The following is a 5660-nucleotide window of genomic DNA, read 5'->3' on the forward strand; positions in this document are numbered from 1 at the left end:
CTTGTGGAGTTCTAACTGCTCCGGCGTCATGTCGGCGGTCTTCATGAACAAGATCTGATCATCATGGATCTCTCGCTTGAGCTCATTCTTCTTGGCGTACTCGATGATAATTCTTTCGAGTTTGGTGCCGAACTTGTCCAAGTACTCCTGCATTGAGGTGGAGGCTCCGAGGCTTGCGACGCCTTCCCCTTCCCCTTAGCCGCCCTCGCCGCCGCCTTCGCCGCTCTATTTCCAATCGGCCGGGAAGACGTGATTTCCTCGCCCGACGCCGAGGTGGTGAAGTCGCCCGTCTCCGTAGTCTTTGTCCTCTTAGAGGAATGCACGTCTCCCTTGAGGTACACAGACTTGAACTTTTGGTTGGTCCGGAGAAGCCTCCATGCATTCCACATCTTGAAGGGGCCAGAATTGCTCCTAGCGGCGAAGATAATTTAAGCCTTATCTCGAAGCATGTTGTCGGAATGGCCGAAAGGCCACTTGATGCACGTCTCCACCCAAGTATTTTCCCATAGCTTCACCTCCGCACTCACTTGGGCCCAGTGTCCCTTTATTTGTCGTCCAAACTCGGGCGATGAGGTCCGTCTCCTCGAGGGTGTAGGTATGACGGAGGGCCCTCCCTTCCTCCGACTCCTTCGTCGGGGCCTTCTCCTTCCACCGCCCTTCTTTCTTGGGCTTCGACGCACTATGGGCGGGCGGTGTAATACCCGGGCTTTTGATGACGTGTTTAATTGATTGAATTTGAGTAATTAGGGTTTAGATCCCTTGTTTGATTTACTTTGTAAAGAGATGAAGAGTTATATGAAGTTTTGTTGTTATATTTTAAAAATGTTGAGATGTTCTTTTGATGATGTGAGAATGATGTGGGATTTTATATCCGTATTTGAGTTTGAGTAACGGTGAACTCGGAAGTGAAATCTGAGTCCGTTAAGACGTTTTTGAAATTTTTGACTTTTTGACGATGAATAGTAAAATACGGCTATTTCGTCTTTTTGTCGACTTTCAAAATCTTACGTGCACGTCGTCGAGAAATATTCTTAGTTTTTCGATACGAGTCCAATAATGAAAGTTTTTATTTTTGGACGACGAGTGAATACTAAATCGGGATTTCTCGATAAACGAACCGAGCTCGTTTATCAGAATTTCGAGAACGAGCTTGCGTTTTCTATATTTATATAGAATTACGAGTGTAATGAAAGTGAGTAGAGGTTGAGAGGGCGAGTAACGAAGAGTATGGGTTGTTAGTCGTTAAAACGAGACGAGACGAGATATTTAACGACTAAATATCTAACCCTACCCCACCAAAACCACCCCCCAACCGCCCAAGTTCAGTCAAACACTCTTAACTCACGTTGATTTTCAGCCCACACACAACTCACACACACTAACACCTAAAACACACACACCATTCACGCATATACCATTTTTAGCTTGAGCTCAAGCTTTTGAGCTCCGATTTGAGCACCGAGATGAACGCCGATCATCTTTTCGATCACGTATCTAAGTAGGTAAGATCTCTACCTACGTTTTGATGGTTTTCTTTTCGATTTTCGTCGACGTCGAAAAACGTCGATTCTCGACTTTATTTTGAAACGACGTCGGATCGTCGTGAAATTTTAGTATGTTGTTCTTGGGTAGATGTTGAGCATGTTTAATGAAGGGAGTAAGAACGGAACGAACCGTAGCTATGAAACCCATGAGGGCAGCCCCGTTTTTCACATATTAGCTTGTCTTTCGATTTTTGTTTGATCGTTTTGACTTGATATTTGTGCTTAGGGGTATGCTAGAATCGATATATATTAAATTTGTATTTTTCCAAGCACGAAAATTGTATAAATTTTTAGAGTATGATTATTTAAATTCGTGAAGTTAGAGACGTTGCATAATGAATATTATTGCGTATATGTGTTCTACGATATCACATGAGCATGCTGATTGATTTACAATTTATGGATGATAATTGTTGAACGAAATTAAAACTGGAATTCTGTCAAAATTTTACAGCAGTTTCAAGCTTATGTTTCGATGAGTTTTCATTGCTTGATGGCTCTGAAATTTTAGTATGTTTATCTATGATATGTGTATTTCGTTGCTGCAAAATTTCATGTCTTTTGGATGATGTTTGCTATTTTAAAGATATTTTGAAAAGTCCTTGACAGAATCTGTCAACTATTGGTAGACTTCACAAAAACGTTTATATCTATTAATCCATGAAGGATTTTGCATCACCGTTTTTTTTAAACGAAACTAGACTTCAATACTTTTCTAAAAACATAAGATTTCGATTTTTATGACCTCTGAAACAGAGCAGTTTATTATTTCAAAAATGCCCTGTTCTGCTGTCATATTTGTCCAACAGTAAAAGTGTATGAGTTTCATTGTTTATTTGGCAGATCATATGAACGTTTTCTCTTGTGAAATTTTAACCAAATCTTCAAGGATACCTTTAGTTTTGGATGATTAAATTTGATGGAATTTTATTAAGGTTTGCCTTGGTTTCTAATGGCCTAAACAAAATTGGCAGAAACTGTCAATCTTTGACAGCCTGCACTAAAAGAGCAATATCTCCAAAAACCTTTAACCTTTTTGGTTAACTACCATTTTTAGAGTGAACTACACTTCATGAAGTTTTTGAGATCAATTGGTATGAGAGTTTATGATGATTGAGTTGGTTGTTATGAATTTTTAAAGATGACACAAAAACAGCAAAACTTTCTAGAAAACAACTTGATTATATTTGTTTTGATGGATGATACGATATGACTAAATGGTGTGAGTTGTGAGAGTTATGATTAACGCACATAAATGTTGGTATCTGACACTCGAACAATTGGTGTCGAGTATAAATGATAGTTTACTGATAAAGAGTTTTGATGATTTTGAATTGTTTGGTTTGCGTTGAAAAGATGTCAAGATGTTAAGTTTTGAGTCGAGAGACGAGTTCACGTAGTGAGATTCACGCGTTGAAATCTCGTGGTTGACATTATATATGGATAGGTCATGCCGAAATTTTTAGTGAAATTAGGATTTGAGCATAGTCAATTCTTGTTGACCCGTGACTCAAATACATGCCTAATGGATAGTTTAACTTCTAATTGGTTAATTAGACGAGATGAGAGCGAATAGATCTGCTAAGAAAGTGGACTTTTCGATGTGTTAAATATTTCTTTTAATTGAAGAGCTGCTAATTATAACATAAGGATGTTATAATTAATGAGTAATGACGAGAGATAATAATTGTTATATTGATTAACAATCAAGAGAGATGAACATTAGAGATACTAATGTTTCATAAAAGAGATTAGATTATTGATCGAGGTTTCTTTTATAACTTCTCATCAATTCTTCATAACAATGAAGGTCCTTTTGGGAAGTAACGACTTGAGGGAGAGAGTGACGTTACTCATTGATACAGAGACACAACGAGGTGGGCATTACTTTTACTATACGTATATAGAGATCCCCTACGTATCGTAGGCCTCTTATACGAATGAATGCATGAGATGATCTAACTGTTAATTTCAGTTTCATATATATCAAATGAGTTTAAATGTTACATTCAAACAAGTTATTTCATGACAAAATCTTTGAGTTAAAGTTATTTCAAGTATTGTCTTGCCATAAAATGTTTAAATTTTAGTATGATATCTATCTGCTTTGGCTTTGCCAATGATGCAATCGAATTCGGGTCCTGAGCAGTTGATAGCTATCCTGCCAGGACTAGTGTACACCAGTGACCGTGAGTCATCTAGCGGGTTGGCCGGTCAAGTGACCATGAGAGGTGGCCACCTCTCCGGCACAAAGTTCCAGATATGATAGATTACAAAAGAACTTAGTCTGATCAGACGAACTTTAAGAATCACAAATGAACTTAGTAAGCTTGGGCCTTTTTAGCGAAAAACTCCCTTGCTGTACTGATTATGATGGCATGACAATTTATAGTTTTGAAGCATGTATTTTTATACCTAGGCATACGTGCCCACTGAGTGCTTTTGTACTCAGCCCTGCATATGTTTTCTAAATGTGCAGGTTGAGCTGATGTGATGATGGTGCTGCAATGAGCGGAGTCTCCAGGGTTGTTAATAAATAGTTAACCTGTCTAGAATATGTCTTCATACATATGTCTAGCTACTTTCCGCTGCAAGATGTTGTTGATGTTATAGTATGTTATGTCATACTTTGAGTCTTAAGAGAATGGTTTCATACGATGTATAACTTGATTAATGATATTAATTAAGTTTTATGCTGTCTTTCATAGACTGTTTTCAATTGAGTATTAATGAATAAAAATGACGAGTTTTATTAAGATGAGTAAGTTTTACGGCTATAAATGACGCCCCTTTTCTTCCCCTTCTTCTTTAACCCCATCCCTAGTCGTGGATCACTCGGCCTAACTATCCCTAGTTAGGGCGGGCTGTGACAGAGTGGTATCAGAGCGAAGGAAAGCTCTGAATTAGAAGTCTTGAGTTTAGTCTAGAATGAGTCACTAGACTAATAGTTATTAACAACCGTGAGCTCGGCGCACCATCACACCAGGCTCAACGAGGTATGTAAAATTTCAAAGTTTATTTGACGTTAAATTTTGAAGAGCATGATGTTGAGGTTATATGATGAGTTATGATCTTACACTTTAAAGGTGCATAGTTTGAGTTTGAGGATGACAACATGATTAATAATGAGTTATTATGTTGTAAGAGCATATGTTGATGTTACATGATGAATCATGAGAGCGTTTATATCATATGATGTTATATGATTGAGGATGCATAATTATGAGTTATGATGTGATGTATTTGAGATGTTTTGTGATGAGAATTGTTTGAGCAGTTGTGATAAGTCACGATGATTTAGATGAAGGAATCTAATGTCATTGTTAAGAGAGATTGTTTTTACTAAGTAGAAGGATGAAAATGAGAACTTAGAGCTAAAGCTTGAGAGAATTAGCAATTGCTTTATGTACTTGTTGGTTTGAGTTATGAGTTTGAGTTATGAGCTTGAGTATAATAGCATGATTAATGATGAGTTATTAGCATGCTGCAATGAGATATTGTATGATATGTTGAGTTGTTTTGTGACGCGAGTTTTGCTCACGCAACCTTAATGGTACTTGAGGAGGTATCATGAGCCATAGTCTTTGGAGATGGCTTTGAGAGAGAATTGTTGAGTTGTCTTACTGAGTCACGATGATTTAGATTAAGGGATCTAATATCATTGTTTAGAGAGATTCTCTACTGAGTAAAGATGGGACGAGATGAGAATTTAGATGTTTTGAGCTTGAGTTTTAAGATAACAGTACTACTTAATAGGAGTTTTGCTAAGTTATGTTTTGTTTATTTCTGTTGCTGGAGCCAAGTAGAGTTAGTTCCTAGAGTCACCTTTAAGTTCTCCTTATAGGTTGGCCAGGACTGTTGGCACTGCACGAAAGTGGACTGTTGTGAGATCGAACTCAGGAAAGATCGGATATGAGGACGAGGCGTACAGTATGTGGTACAGAGATACCCTAGCAGATTTTCAAACACATGTTCATAGACTATGAAAGGATAAAAGCCTTAAGGTTGTTACTAGACTGGATGGCATCGTGCACCTAGTCCCCGTGCTACCAATCGAGTGGTAGGATTGAGCAAGGAAGAAAGCCACTCAATATGATGGGACATGTCGTCTTGAGC

At 38.1% G+C, this 5660-nt stretch overlaps 1 long non-coding RNA gene across 1 annotated transcript; it reads left to right on the forward strand.

Annotated features, from left to right (window-relative positions):
- The first annotated feature begins 1321 nt into the window (after positions 1–1321).
- On the forward strand, positions 1322–4300 carry LOC131012705 (uncharacterized). Its single transcript, XR_009097420.1, has 3 exons — positions 1322–1502; positions 3355–3421; positions 4024–4300. It is a non-coding gene; the product is annotated as an uncharacterized LOC131012705 (long non-coding RNA).
- Positions 4301–5660: the final 1360 nt, after the last annotated feature.

This window comes from Salvia miltiorrhiza, chromosome 2, assembly GCF_028751815.1.
Source record: "Salvia miltiorrhiza cultivar Shanhuang (shh) chromosome 2, IMPLAD_Smil_shh, whole genome shotgun sequence".
In the NCBI taxonomy this organism is placed as follows: domain Eukaryota; kingdom Viridiplantae; phylum Streptophyta; class Magnoliopsida; order Lamiales; family Lamiaceae; genus Salvia; species Salvia miltiorrhiza.